The following is a 16,587-nucleotide window of genomic DNA, read 5'->3' on the forward strand; positions in this document are numbered from 1 at the left end:
GCAGACTAATAAAAATGCTTAAGAAAATTTAGGAGTACTTTTCAGTATCTGCTTATAAAAATCCTGCTTCACCAAGATTTCCTTATCAATGGAAAAACAACTGTGTGTCTATGAATCTACAAGGAATTGTGCAAAAAATCAATTTAGTTGGAAAATGTAACAATTGCAAACGTGGTATTAATTCTCATTACTGTATTACTTATGGGCCAGTTAAAAACCACAGACATGAGTTGGAGTGAAGTGTCTGCAGTCAATTTCTATCAGCTTTGAAAAGATCTTCCTGAATTAACCAAGAAACAGTGACCCTTTCTTGGTGTTTATAAAATTGTAAAATATTTTTTCAATGTTCATTTGTAGAACTAGTGGACTTTGTGACCTAACACACAGGATAAACAACAGTTTGTCATTTGCTGTGTACATTTGCCCTGTTAATCTTAACTTTTTGTTTATGCAGTGGTAGTTCCCTATTCACAGAACCAGTTTTTAAAAAACCTGCTGGAATCTTGGGTGAAAGATACGGAAATCCAGAGTTCTCTTTATTAATCTATATATTCCCCCTCCCTTTTTCATCTACAGGTATTTAAAAATCTGGAATCATTCCTTGACACAAGAACACAGCCAAAAATTGTAATAACAGAAAATGCTGGAATTTCAGATTTCCAGCATCTGCAGTATTGCAAAATTGTAATATCTGTTATTGGAGAGTTTATTGAGAGTGGCTTGATAGCCACTGTGATTGAAACTGCAGTTTTGGTAGTTAAGTGTTGCGTAGCTGTAGTTTTTCACTGGCATCACCTATAGGTTCACTGGTTACATTGGCTTACATTACTCATGACTCGTGTGCAATCATTCTGTAAAGAAAACTTGCCAAGTTTGGTACTTCCGTAATTTACATGGGCAGAATCCTAGCTGTTAAGTGAATTCCTTTTTAAATTAGCTTCGAATAGATTGAAATACTGTAGCTAATATCACCATTGACTCCGATGTCTGTAAATATAAAAAGTAATTTTTGGTAGAAAGATGTGGAAGTACAGTAGCTTGTAAACAAGTTACAGTACAGGCCTGATCACCCTGTTGTAATGTAGGTTCACTTGAATAGTTTAGGCATTTGCAATATGATGCTATCCAAAGCCGCTTGCTTCATTAACACTGGCTTTAAAGGCCTGTCCTTGAACAGAACATTCTGCATTTGAGCAATGTCTACTTGAGTCCCTATGAATCTGTTTGAGTTTACTTTATTAATGGCAGTTGCACTTCGTTGTTTCCCAAGTTACACAGCTGACGGCAACATCTAGAGATGATTTCCTGCATTTTTAAAAAATGATTCTCATTTGACCCCTCCACTGTCTCTTAAGTTGTCAGACTGCTTGTCCGACATCCAGTACTGGATGAGCAGAAATTTCCTCCAACTAAATATTGGTAAGACCAAAGTCACTGTCTTCAGTCCCTGCCACAAACTCCGTTCCCTAGCTACCGACTCCATCCCTCTCCCTAGCATCCGTCTGAGGCTGAAACAGACTGTTCGCAACCTGGGTCTCATATTTGACCCCGAGGTGAGCTTCTGACTAGATAGCCGCGCCATTGCTAAGACCGCCTACTTCCATCTCCGTAATATCGCACAACTCCACCCCTGCCTCGGCTCATCTGTTACTGAAACCCTTACCAATGCCTTTGTTACCTCTTGACTTAACTGTTCCAGTGCACCCCTGGCCGGCCTCCCACATTCTACCCTCCGTAAACTTGAGGTCATCCAAAAATCTGCTGCCTGTGTCCTAACTCGCACCAAGTCCCATTTACCCATCACCCCTGTGCTTGCTGACCTACATTGGCTCCCAGTTAAGCAACCTCGAATTCTCATCCTTGTTTTCAAATCCCTCCATGGCCTCTTCCCTCCCTATCTCTCTAATCTCCTTCAGCCTTACAACTCTGCAAGATATCTGTGCTCCTCCAATTCTGGCCTCTTGAGCATCCCTGATTTTAATCGTTCAACCATTGGTGGCCGTGCCTTCAGCTGCCAAGGCCCTAACACGTGGAACTTCCTCCCGAAACCTCTCTTTCCTCCTTTAAGATGCCCCTTAAAACCTACCTCTGCCCTAATATCTCCTTATGTGGCTCAGATTTTGTTTGACAACTCTCTTGTGAAGTGCCTTTGGGACGTTCTACTACGTTAAAGGCGCTATAGCAATAGTTGTCTTCCCCATAATAAGTGTTTATCTTTTTAGGTGATCTTTTTGCCACAGGGGAGCGGGCTGCTCTGTAACAAAATGTGCAAGATGCGCCTAGGTTAACGTGCTCTGAATTTTTTATCTCCCCTGCGCTACCCTGATGGCCTTGCCATAATCAGCAATGAAACAGGGGACAGAGGAGTTAAAGGGGTGGGGGGAGGGGGGAAGAGAAACGATCTGAAAAGTAAACTCTGGCTGGTAGACTAATTTCTAACCTACTGCCAAAACAGATTTGTCACGTATGACTAACTTTTTAGTGGGACCTCCTAATTTTGTTTGGATTTTTGTGCCAAGTGTAGGGTTACAAATGCCCAATATTACCTTTCTGGGTCATGCACTGACTTTGGGTGGGAGAGTAGCATCCTGCTCCAAAGCCTCTGCCAACACCACCACAAGATGTATGAGAACAACTTGCAGATTAGACTGTTCATTTTCCCTTTTTGATGAAGTGCTTGTCTTCTGCTCAATTCCCCTACATGGTTCCCAGTCTCTACTGTGCTTCTAAGTGGATTGAGTGAAATAAAACCAGCATGCCACCTGAAAATCTTGTTTTAATTTGTCATTTATTGGTCTTGTTGTAAAATGTAAATCCAGCTCTCTTCAGTCATTGAAGTTTGCAATCTGTCTCAGTGTTATTTTCTCATTTCTCTGTTGCCAAACTATCTGACCTTGGCAACTGTGCCGAAATGCTTCTAATTTCGAATTCAATCACCTTTTTAAAGTAAAATGTTTTCAGCGAAAAAAGGTTTCTTTGATATTCCATAGAATTTACATCAGTCCAATTAAATGGAAATTGCTGCATCATTAACTTTTCAAAATAACTCCGTTGCTTTAAGCACTTAATTATATTTTCAGAGGTTAAACCTGGAGATCCTATCTCTATACTGTAAAGTGGTGAAACCGGAAGCTTTGGACTAATATGCTGTGTTGTAGAATAATAGTAATCACAAATGCTGGACCAAAAAAAAAATCAAAATTAATCTACGGATTTCAGGAAGCAAAATTTTAGAACAAATTCAAAGTCTTTCTGCAGTTAGACATCAGCCCTTTAAACTTACTGTTGTTGACACTGTCCTGATCAGCTGTACATTGAACTTGAGCTAAAACTGTTCAGTGATCCTGTAAAAGCTGGGTACGGTAGCATAGTGGTAATGTTACTGGACTAGTAATCCAGAGCCCAGAACTAATAATCCAGGGACGCGAGTTCAAATAAAACTGGAATAAAAATCAGTAGTGGTGACCATGGAGCTATCTGATGGTGGTTAAAAACCCAACTGGTTCACTAACCAGTGGGAAGGAAACCTGATCAGGTCTATACATGACTTCAGTCCCACACCAAGGTGGTTGACTCTTAACTGCCCTCTGAAGGAGGACAACTCCGTTGTATCAAACTGCTACAAACAGTTGCACTTGGCTGCAAATTAGGACACTGCGAAGGCACACCCACTAACATCTGGGGATTGGTGTTAAAGTTGGGAGAGCTGTCCCACAGGCTAGTCAAACAACTGGGTAATGCAGTCATACTCTCAGAATCATACCTGTCAGCCAGTGTCCCAGACCTGTCTTATCACCATCTCACCATCCCTGGGTATGTCCTGTCCCACCAGCAGGACAGACCCACCAGAGGTGGGGGCACAGTGGTATGCAATTGGGTGGGAGTGGTCCTAGGAGCTCTGAACATTGACTCCAGACTATTAAGTCCCATGGCTTCAGGTTAAACATGAGCAAGGAAACCTCCTGCCAAGTCCCTCACCATTGACTAGATATTCAACTAAACAAACCACATAAATGCATTGACTACTTGAGCAGGTCAGAGACTGGGTATTCTACAGCCAGTGGCTTACCTTTTGACTCCCTAAAGCCCCTCTACCACCTACAAGGCACTAGCCAGGAGTATGATGGAATGCTCCACTTGTCTGGATGGGTGCAGCTGCAACAACACTCGAAGCTCGACACTTGACAAGGAGGTGGTGGGCCTTATTCATTAGCCACTGCTGTCCGTGTGGTGAAGGTGCTCCCACGATGCTGTTAGGGAGTCACTTGATCGGCACCCCATCCAGCAGCTTAAACATCCACTCCCTCCACCATCGGCGTACCGTAACTGGGAAGGGAAGATAGATTATGAAAGTAAACTAGCAAAAAATATAAAAACAGATAGCAAGAGTTTCTACAGCTATATAAAAAGAAAAAGGGTGGCTAAAGTGAACGTTGGTCCCTTAGAGGATGGGACTGGGAAACTATTGGTGGGGAACATGGAGATGGCAAAGACGCTGAACAAATATTTTGTATCAGTCTTTACAGTAGAGGACACTAAAAATATCCCAACACTGGACAAACAGGGGGCAATGGGGGGGGAGGAGCTAAACACGATTAAAATCACTAAGGAGATGGTACTCAGTAAAATAATGGGACTTAAGGCGGATAAATCCCCCGGAGCTGATGGCCTACATCCTAGGGTCTTGAGAGAAGTGGCGGTAGGGATTGTGGATGCATTGGTGATAATTTTCCAGAACTCCCTGGACTCAGGAAAGGTCCTGGCAGATTGGAAAACTGCTAATGTAACACCCTTATTTAAGAAGGGAAGTAGACAAAAAGCTGGAAACTATAGACCAGTTAGCCTAACATCTGTGGTTGGCAAAAGTTGGAGTCCATTATTAAGGAAACAGTAACAGAGCATTTGGATAAACATAATTTAATTGGACAGAGTCAGCATGGTTTTACAAAGGGGAAGTCATGTTTGACAAATTTGCTCGAATTCTTCGAGGACGTAACATACAGGGTGGATAAAGGGGGACCAGTGGATGTAGTGTATTTGGACTTCCAAAAGGCATTTGACAAGGTTCCACACAAGATTACTGATCAAGATTAAAAAATCACGGGATTGGGGGTAATATACTGGCATGGGTGGAAGATTGGCTATCTAACAGAAAACAAAGAGTTGGGATAAATGGTTCGTTCTCGGGCTGGCAATCAGTAACTAGTGGTGTTCTGCAGGGGTCAGTGCTGGGACCCCAACTCTTTACAATCTATATTAACGATTTGGAGGAAGGGACCGAGTGCAACATATCCAAGTTTGCCGACGATACAAAGATGGGAGGGAAAGCAGTGAGTGAGGAGGACATAAATAACCTGCAAAAGGACATAGACAGGCTAAGTGAGTGGGCAGAGATTTGGCAGATGCAATATAATGTTGGAAAGTGTGAGGTTATGCATTTTGGCAGAAAAAATCAAAGAGCAAGTTATCTAAAGTGAGCGAAACTGCAAAGTGCTGCAGTACAAAGGGATCTGGGGGTCCTGGTGCATGAAACACAAAAAGTTAGTATGCAGGTGCAGCAGGTGATCAGGAAGGCCAATGGAATCTTGGCTTTTATTGCAAAGGGGATGGAGTATAAAAACAGGGAAGTCTTGCTGCAGCTATACAGGGTATTGGTGAGGCCACACCTGGAATACTGCGTGCAGTTTTGGTTTCCATATTTAAGAAAAGATATACTTGCTCTCGAGGCGGTTCAAAGAAGGTTCACTCGGTTGATTCCGGAGATGAGGGGGTTGACAGATGAGGGGGTTGACATATGAGGAAAGGTTGAGTAGGTTGGGACTCTACTCATTGGAGTTCAGAAGAATGAGAGGCGATCTTATCGAAACATATAAGATTGTGAGGGGGCTTGATAGGGTGGATGCAGTGAGGATGTTTCCACTGATGGGTGAGATTAGAACTAGGGGGCATAATCTTAGAATAAGGGGCTGCCCTTTCAAAACTGAGATGAGGAGAAACTTCTTCACTCAGGGTAGTAAATCTATGGAATTTGCTACCCCAGAGAGCTGTGGAAGCTGCAACATTAAATAAATTTAAAATGGAGATAGACATTTTCCTAGCAGATAAGGGAATTAGGGGTTACGGGGAGAGGGCAGGGAAGTGGACGTGAGTCTAGATTCAGATCAGCCATGATCTGATTGAATGGCGGAGCAGGCCCGAGGGGCCGTACGGCCTACTCCTGCTCCTATTTCTTATGTGCTTATGTGTACTATTTACATGATGCACTCTAGCAAGTTGCCATGGTTTTTGCAGCAGCACCTCCCAAACCAATCACCTAGAAGGACAAGGGCAGCAGGTGCATGGGAACACCATCACCTCCAAGTTCCCCATCCAAGTCATACACCATCCTGGTTTGGACATGTATTGCCATTCCTTCATTGTCGCTGGGACAAAATCCTGGAACTACCTCCCTAACAGCATCGTGGGAGCACCTTCACCACACGGACAGCAGTGGCTAATGAATAAGGCCCACCACCGCCTTGTCAAGGGCAACTAGGGATAGCAATAAAATCCTGGCCTTGTCGGCGACACCCATATCCCAAGAATTTTTTGAAAAACTGGGGTTGATTCACCATAGTTGGTGATCTTCTAGAAATGTAAATTTTCCAGTTCTCATCAAAGCTCTGTTTATTGCAGGTTTTCCTGGTTTGATATTGAATTGTCCTTGTATGTAGAACTGCAGATGCCTCCAGCAGAATACTTCAGTCAATATTTCAGTGGAAATGGTGACATTTGATTGCTTGCGTTCATGTTGTAGTTTGTTATCGAGTCCATTTGGCATCTGTAAGCCTGCATTTTACAGCTATTTTCAAGATACAATGCTTAAACTACACAAGTGTGTCCAGTCTACATCTTGTGTACAAAGCCAACAGCTAAAGTGGCTTTGGCCAAGAATGTGAGCACCCAAGGGACACCAGAGTTGAAGGTCCTTTTGTACTGTTCATCTGATTTGCTAAGACCAGCAAAATCATAGATTGCCAACCCCTCCTGATGTGCTTCTATACTGATGCATAGTATCAATACTGTGATGAAATGTCACGCTCCAAGCATATATTTTCTAGTTGCAATAATTTTGGTGGGGGAAGAGTCATTGGTTGTTTGGGTAGCCAGCAGATCAGACAAAATTTGTGGTCAGCGATGAAGAAAAGGCGTTTGCTGCTGGCCCCAGAGAACGCTGCCCACAAAGCTCTCATGATCTCATAAGAACATAAGAAATAGGAGCAGGAGTAGGCCAATCGGCCCCTCGAGCCTGCTCCACCATTCAATAAGATCATGGCTGATCTGATCCTAACCGCCAATCTACTATCACAGAACCATCTCCTGAATCTAACAGAATTAGACACACGAACTAGGAGCAGGATCAGGCTACACGGCCCCTGGGCCCGCTCCGCTACCCACAGGGCCATGTCCGATCCGAACCTAGACTCATGTCCAAATTCCTGCCCGCTCCCCGTAACCCTTAATTCCCTTTACTTCTAGGAAACAGTCTATTTCTGTTTTAAATTTATGTAATGATGTAGCTTCTACAGCTTTTTGGGGCAGCATATTCCATGGACCTACCACCCTCTGAGTGAAGTAGTTCCTCCTCATCTCAGTTTTGAAAGAGCAGCCCCTTATTCTAAGACTATGCCCCCTAGTTCTAGTTTCACCCATCATCGGGAACATCTTCCCCGCATCCACCCGATCCAACCCCTTCACAATCTTATATGTTTCAATAAGATCGCCCCTCATTCTTCTGAACTCCAATGAGTAGAGTCCCAATCTACTCAACCTCTCCTCATATGTCCATCCCCTCATCCCCGGGATTAACCAAGTGAACCTTCTTTGCACTGACTCGAGAGCAAGTATGTCTTTTCTTAAGTATGGACACCAAAACTGTATGCAGTATTCCAGGTGCGGTCTCACCAATACCTTGCACAACTGAAGCAATACCTCCCTATTTTTATATTCTATCCCCCTAGCAATGAAAGCCAACATTCCATTGGCCTTCTTAATCACTTGCTGCACCTGCATACTAACCTTTTGAGTTTCGCGCACCAGGACCCCCAGATCCCTTTGTACTTCAGTACTTTCCAGTTTCTTGCCATTAAGATAATAACTTGCTCTACGATTTTTCCTGCCAAAGTGCATAACCTCACACTTTCCAGTATTGTATTCCATCTGCCAAATCTCTGCCCACTTACTTAGCCTGTCGATGTCCCCTTGCAGGTTTTTTATGTCCTCCTCACTCACTACTTTCCCTCCCATCTTAGTATCATCTGCAAACTTTGATATGTTACACTCGGTCCCCTCCTCCAAATCGTTAATATAGATTGTAAAGAGTTGGGGACCCAGCACTGACCCCTGCGGAACACCACTAGTTACCGATTGCCAGTCTGAGAATGAACCATTTATCCCAACTCTCTGCCTTCTGTTAGATAGCCAATCCTCTATCCATGCCAGAATATTACCCCCAATCCTGTGATTTTTTATCTTAAGCAATAATCTTTTGTGTGGCACCTTGTCAAATGCCTTTTGGAAGTCTAAATACACTACGTCCACTGGTTCCCCTTTATCCACCCTATACGTTACTTCCTTAAAGAACTCCAGCAAATTTGTCAAACATGACTTCCCCTTCATAAAACCATGCTGACTTTGTCCTATTAAATTATGATTATCCAAATGTCCTGTTACTGTCTCCTTAATAATGGACTCCAAAATTTTACCTACCACAGATGTTAGGCTAACCGGTCTATAGTTTCCAGCCTTCTGTCTACTGCCCTTTTTAAATAAGGGTGTTACATTAGCAGTTTTCCAGTCTGCCGGGACCTTTGCCGAGTCCAGGGAGTTTTGGAAAATTATTACCAATGCATCCACAATCCCTACCGCCACTTCCCTCAAGACCTTAGGATGTAAGCCATCAGGTCCAGGTGATTTATCCACCTTGAGTCCCATTATTTTACCAAGTACCACTTCCTTAGTGATTTTGATTGTGTTTAGCTCCTTCCCCCCCCCCCCCCTCCCATAGCCCCCTGTTTGTCCAGTGTTGGGATATTCTTAGTGTCTTCTACTGTAAAGACTGATGTAAAATATTCATTCAGTGTTTTTGCCATCTCCATATTTCCCACCATTAATTTCCCGGTCTCATCCTCTAAGGGACCAACATTTACTTTAGCCACCCTTTTTCTTTTTATAAAACTATAAAAACTCTTACTATCTGTTTTTATATTTTTTGCTAATTTACTTTCACAATCTATCTTCCCTTTCTTAATCAATCTTTTTGTTATTTTTTGCTGTCTTTTAAAGTTTTCCCAATCCTCTATCCTCCCACTAGATTTGGCTACCTTATATGCCCTTGTTTTTAGTCGAATACTATCCTTAATTTCTTTACTTAGCCACGGATGGCTGTCTTTTCTTTTACACCCTTTTCTTCTCAGTGGAATATATTTTTTTTGGAAGTTGTAAAATAACTCCTTAAATGTACACCACTGATCATGTATCGTCTTACCCTTTAATCTATTTTCCCAATCCACTCTACTCAATTCCGCTCTCATACCTTCATAGTCTCCTTTATTCAAGCTTAGCACGCTTGTTTGAGATCCAACCTTCTCACCCTCTAATTGAATATGGAATTCAACCATGTTATGGTCACTCATTCCAAGGGGATCCTTTACTAGGACATTTTTAATTAATCCTGTCTCGTTACACAGGACCAGATCTAAGGTTGCTTGCCCCCTGGTCGGTTCAGTTACATACTGCTCAAGAAACCCATCCCTAATACACTCAATGAACTCATCCTCAAGGCAGCCCTGCCCAATTTGATTTGTCCAATTAATATGATAGTTAAAATCCCCCATAATTATAGATGTTCCCTTATGACAAGCCTCAACTATTTCCTGATTGATACTCCGTCCAACAGAGTTGCAACTGTTCGGAGGCCTATAGACTACGCCCACTAGTGTTTTTTTCCCCTTATTATTCCTTATCTCCACCCAAACTGTTTCATTATCCTGATCTTTTGACCCAATATCATTTCTCTGTATTACAGTGATTCCTTCCTTTATTAACCTAGCCACCCCACCGCCCCTTCCTTCCTGCCTGTCCTTCCTGATCGTTAAATAACCTGGTATGTTTAATTCCCAGGCATTGTCACCCTGCAGCCATGTTTCTGTAATGGCCACAAGATCATACCCATATGTAGTTATTTGTGCCATTAACTCGTCTATTTTGTTAGAATGCTACGTGCATTCAGATAGAGAACTTTCAAAGATGTTTTGTGACACTTAGTTCCTGCTTTTGCCCTTTTTATTACTTTACCTTTTACTCCATACCTTCTGCCCCTTCCTGACACGCTCTGGTTTTTAATTTCCCCACTGCTACCTAAGTCTATAACCTTCTCTGTTGTCATTTTTATTATTTGCTCTCTAGGAACCTCCCCCCCACTAGTTAGTTTAAAGCCCTCTCTACAGCCCTGATTATATGATCCGCCAGGACTCTAGTCCCAGCACTGGCCAAGTGAAGCCCACCCCAACGGAACAGCTCCCTCCTGCCCCAGTACTGGTGCCAGTGTCCCAGGAAGCAAAACCCATTTCTCCCACACCAGTCTTTGAGCCACGCATTTAACTCTCTACTTTTATTTGCCCTAGCCAAATTCGCTCGTGGCTCAGGTAATAATCCAGAGATTATTACCCTTGAGGTTCTGTTTTTTAATTTGACCCCTAGCTGCTCATACTCCTTTAACAGAACCGGCTTCCTAGTCCTATCTACGTCATTTGTACCAACATGGACCACGACAACTGGATCCACCCCCTCCCACTGCAAGTTTCTTTCCAGCCCAGAGGAGATGTCCTTAACCCTGGCAACACAGCCTACGGGACTCTCTCTCTCTCTCCGCTGCAGAGAACTCTATCTATCCCCCTAATCATACTATCCCCTACAACATTTCTATTTACTCCCCCCCTCTTGAATGGCCCCCCGTTCCACGGTGCTGTGGCCAGGTTGCTCATCCTCCCTGTAGTCCCTGCTCCTGTCCCCACAGGGAGTAAGAACCTCGAACCTGTTGGACGAGAGCAAGGGCTGTGGCTCCTCCAACACTACCTCTTGAATCCCCGTACCTGCCTCACTCATAGTCACACCGTCCTGTCCCTGACCATGGGCTACATCTGAATTAATTAACTCCATCGGTGTGACCCCCTCCTGAAACACAGAGTCCAGGTACTTCTCCCCCTCCCTGATGTGTCTGAAGCTCAGACTCCAGCTCATCAACACGGAGCTGGAGTTCCTGTAGCAGCAGACACTTGTCACAGATGTAATCACCGTGAACCTCAATGGGGTCCACCGGCTCCCACATCTCGCAATAGTAACACATCACCTGCTCCATTCTATGTAATTAATTAAATTTTTTATTGTTAGTTATGGACACCCTCTGCCCGATTATAGATGCTAGTATCTGTGGCGAGACGTTTGCCTTTTTCGATGCGCAATTGTTTTCAGCGCTCTATAGTGGGAATTCCGTAGTGCAATCTGCTGTGACGTCAACAAGCTGCCTAAGCAGCAAAAAAATTTTTTTTTTTTTTTTTTTTTGAAAAGAGTTTCTTTTACATCTTCTGAGGATGTGATTACACGTCGTGGATATGGAATATACTGATTCTTGGTGTCCGTGCCGTCGGTCACAAAAGTTGACCAAAATAAAACTAAGCTTCCAGATTCATATTTTGTACCTATTTTATAAAGTAATGGGCAGTAGATTTCAAGTTTATAATCTTAGGGTTTGGCTGATTTTTTAAATTACTCTGAGATCAAATGAGATAGAGAACAATCAGATTTCGATCTTTTAATCATTCCTAGATATCCATTTTTTCTCTATATATTTGATCTACCTTATTTCATCTGAATGCTATGAAAGGATTTTCTAGTGCATCACGGCCAGGCTAATTCAGCTTTTGAGGTAGTGAATTAGAAAAAACATTGTGTTCCTTTTATTTTTACTGTATTGATCCTGTACTGTGTCTGGAACGTGTGTGTATATTGGAATCATTCTGTAACCATGTACTTTGCAATTAATTTCACCATTTAAAAGGTTGAATGTTTTTTGCAGTTTCATAACATAACTGACTTTTACTGTTATTTCAGAAGATTGTTGGTTAAAATGTAAACTGATGCCTGGCATATCAACATGCAAAATCTGATCAGGTCAAAAGCCTTCAGGCCGTTGGGGAACTAGATTTTTTTTTTAGCTATAAAGTACCAATGGCTGTGAGCATTGTTCTAATGGGCAGTAACATTAGATGTACAATGTTTATTGAACAGCTATAACCTGTAATACACACTGCCTCTCTGGAACCAGTAAAGTTTTTTCACCTGGTCTTCAGATGAAGTTGACAGCATGAGTTATTGAATCACTTCCAGCAACCAGAAGAATACCTTTTTAGCTTTGTTTGCCAGCTTACTCTTGTGTATTGTTGAAGTACATTTTAAAAGACTGCTGTTGGAAGGAAGGAAGGAAGGTAGCTAATTAGATATTTTAAATGTTACGGTTCTCCCATTTTTCCTCACTCCATCAACTAGGAAGAAAATATAGTGTTTATTATTTAAAAATAAATGTTGGTACTTATAGCAATTTCATTTTTTGGTTGTTAAATCTGGATTTATTAAGATTACATTGGCGTAAAATTACATTCAAAAAAATGTAGAGCATCATTGTTTTATCTTTGATCAGTCAAAATGCAGATAGAATGAATGCTTACCTGGTATTGCTGTTGAGGTAAATAAAACAATATTATAGAGAAAGCTATCACAAATTTAGCATGCAAATTGTAGCTTCAGTATGCAACTATGTAGCTGTAGGTTTTTAAAAAAAATAATAATTTCCCCCTTATTTTTGTGTTTTATTGTGTTGTCAAAGTAAACACTGACTTTAAAATTTATTGGTTAAACCTAAAACCTTAACTAAAATAGACAGCAACACCTCCTGGCAATGCCACTCTGTCCAGCTAATACAAGCCAGGTTTCCTCATGCTGGCACATTGGTATGTAGAATGTAAATTTAATTTTCACCACCCAAGCTAAATATTTGGGTATTGCTAATGGCTACGCCTAAATTAATTGCTTAACAAAAAGGTAAAGAAACCAGTAACTGAAAATGGCAGATTGGAGTCTCTGATAGTTTTAGGTTTTGGGCTTGCAGCCAGATACCATGTTCATTCTCCCTTATGAACTGGATATTGTGATCCATCACTTAGTCATTAGTCAAGATACAGGGTAGCACATTGCAAATCTCACCTTAATACAATTTAACTTCAGTCCCTCATTGTAAAGCTACTTGACACTAACCCGATTAGCTGTCTAAATTATACTTTTTGTCAGCCCTTTCACTGAATCAGACCAGGACTTTAGGCCTGGTTGTCCTCCCTTCTTAAGGTAGACTGGTCTAGGATTTACCTGTGCCATGTCAGCAAATCTTGATAATTGCTCCCTACCACATATCTCTTGTTCATCTGGCCTCCTGGTGGACAGAAAATTGAAAGCAAAATGGTTCAAAATTCTGAAATTCGACCGCTATCTTTTTTTTTGAATGAGTCTATATGTTTGCTACCCTCCAATAATCCACTACTGTCCAGGGCTAATGTGTTTGCATTACTTGACTTTATTTTCAATTTGGAATTAAGGCTGCAGCACCGATTGATCGGAGACTGGTTTGTGTGCGAGTTGCAGTGGTCGTATAATATTCAGGTGTACTGCTGCTCTGATTTCTTGAATTGTTCAGTGATTTTACAACTCTGCTACCTCCAGTCAAGCACACACTATGAATGTCAGCACATTGACGCACACATGTCCGTGTGCAAATTGTACCAAAAAACTTAAGCAAGCAAATTTTGCTGATTTATATGGGGCTATAAATTGAAAAAAGACACCATTTTCAATGTAGTTTGTGAATTCCAATGTTAGGTATTTGTCTAATGTGCTGTTGTACACTTCGTCATTGTAATCCATTTGAAAGGCCCCACAACCTCCGGGTTTCCGCATGAACGAAATCTGGAACTTGCGACCTGTCAAGGTACGCTGTGACAGATCATCCGAACCGCATGGAAAATCAGTATTGCTGGCGCAGAGTTGGGCTTTTTGCCCAACAACTGCCCAGCAATTGCCCACGAAACTCATATGGCTGGTAAAAGCAGACGTAGGACCTGCTTTCATCAACATAAGGGTATATATAAGCCTTAAATGAAACATTTAAAAATCAAAAATTATGCACATACACTTTAAATTAGTTTATGCAAATATTGGCCTGGATTAAGATGTTTAAAATTATTTATCAAAAAATTAAACTTTTATTGAGATTGATGCAATGAAGGGACTTATGAATAAAATTGCAATTCAGTACATTTATAATCATTAGAATTCTGTAAATTGTATAGTTATTTGGGGATTCCATTGCCCATCATTAGAGGATTCCCTTCATAAATGATTGCAATGGAATCCTCCTTTGTGATGTGAGTACCAGACACACATGATCCCAGGGACACTTCTGAACTGCCTGGGATCCGTGGGCCTTTATGCTGACGTCCGCCTGGAGGCCCGAGACTGCAACTCTACGCAGCCTGGGCACCTGGAGGTAGCTTCGTAAAGGTTTCGTGGGTTGGAGGCGTACTCTGGAGAGTTACGCCTCCGACCGCAATTTCTAGCCCATTAATATTCAAGCTGATGGTATAATTCCTGTCTAAATTTGTTGGAATGAAATGTAATACAATGCTTCATATTTAATCTCTCAAAATAATTAAAATGTTTCTGGAATTGGACATTCATTTTGTTGTATACTTTGAACACATGGCTTATCCATTAATATGAAACTTAAAGTACATGATAGACTTTTTGTACCTTCCTCAACAAGAGGATGCTTTAAGCTGTTTACTATGATTCATTCACTAAATATTGCTTATTCGAGGAAGGGTGGGCGTTGTACTCGGAATGTTCAAGGTGGAGTAATGTGATAAGTGTGCAGCACTTGGAATCTTCATGTAACAAAACAGGGACAGGGTGGGTCCTGCTTATCGAGTGCATCCGAGCGAGGAGAATGCATTAAAGAAACTGGATCTCTCTGGCCATTGCTGCCATTTGTGTTCCAGATATCACATGCATGTGAAAGTTTGCAGAATAAAACCTGAACAAAGATTGTCTTCAATAGTTGTACTCATTGAAAATTAAACCTAAATACAGCACCCACCAATTCAAAGTAAAAACTTAAAAGCCCTTTTAATGTGGCTACCTTCAGTTCAAAAAGAATCAAATATATTCCATTCAGTTAAAAGTGAAATCTAATTGCCTTATTTATTGTAACTTGGAGGTGCTGTCAAAATTAGGGAAACTTTAGGAGTGATATTTATGATCTGCGATAGTGACTTCGATTGCAAATTTATTTCAAGATATACAGCATGTTTGTTACTAGGTCACATTTTTAAACCAAAGTCAGTGATCATCATGTCCAGTGAGTGGCATTTGGCAGGCCTGATAAGACTATTAGTTACTTGTAAATGAGTTTTGATCAGCCTTGCACTTATGATATCACATAGTGAGTGAATATGGGTGAAACTTGTGACGGCCATGTTTACAGCTTCCTAGATGCAGGCTTCCAGGGCCTTGCCACGATTCAGGGTTTATAGCCGAAATATGAAGATCTATGCTGAATAGTTTAAAACTAGTGCAAGATGAGTTTTTTTTTAGTGAGCATGCAGTCAGTCTCTGAAAGAGACAACAACACAGTAAGTGTACTGATTCTGAGCAATTGTGTTGTAAACGGATCTCCTACTAGCCTTTATTTACTTTGCTGGAGCAAGTGGGTGTAACCAGAGCGCCACAGAGAAATGTGGAAAATGCAAATATTTAAGATTTTTGTTTTAAAACACAAAAAAAAAGTGGAGGATGTCTTCAGTTAATACTTGCAATAGTTCATAGGCTTTGGCAGCTCTCCAGTACTCAAACCAAGTGGCCATTTTTAATTCTGCAAACCTCGATTCTGATCGTTGACTGGGCATTTGATTGCAGTAAGCATCTTAACTGAGTCTGAACTTGTTCTTGCCCAGTGTTCACAGGAATATTTTTCAGCAGAGTGTCACTGGATAGTGATCAGGAGCAGAAACTCTGACTGATTTCCCTGTCCTCCCCTCCCCCTGCTGGCACAGCTATAGTTAGCTTCAAGTACCAAAATTCAGTTACACTTTATAACCTGTGTTTTATAGCACCACTTGCTGCATGCTTCTGTCTATCCCTTCAGCCTGCCCAACAACAGTACCCACACTCTGTTAGGCACACACACATCTTAATAGGATAGCTAATAAACAGTAAATATTAGAACAAATTACAAATCTTACTGCAAGTTTTATAGAGCATAATGAAGGGATACCTGGCAGTAATCTGCGCAGTTCAGAGGACAGCTTTTGAATATAAAGTGCAGAAAAAATGAAAGGGGACAGCTTTGTAAATATAGATTTAAAAAGAAATTAAACCCAAGTTGAATCTTTTGGAGATTCTTGTGGAGTTACCTTCTCAGTTGTGAGATATGTATGAAATAAA

At 41.5% G+C, this 16,587-nt stretch overlaps 1 protein-coding gene across 20 annotated transcripts in view; it reads left to right on the forward strand.

The window, feature by feature from the left end:
• Positions 1 to 16,587, forward strand: part of macf1a (microtubule actin crosslinking factor 1a) — a 628,388-nt gene that overhangs the window by 114,108 nt on the left and 497,693 nt on the right. The gene's annotated exons all lie outside the window — the stretch shown is intronic.

This window comes from Somniosus microcephalus, chromosome 20, assembly GCF_052327205.1.
Source record: "Somniosus microcephalus isolate GS21.2 chromosome 20, FLI_Smic_1.0, whole genome shotgun sequence".
Taxonomy (NCBI): domain Eukaryota; kingdom Metazoa; phylum Chordata; class Chondrichthyes; order Squaliformes; family Somniosidae; genus Somniosus; species Somniosus microcephalus.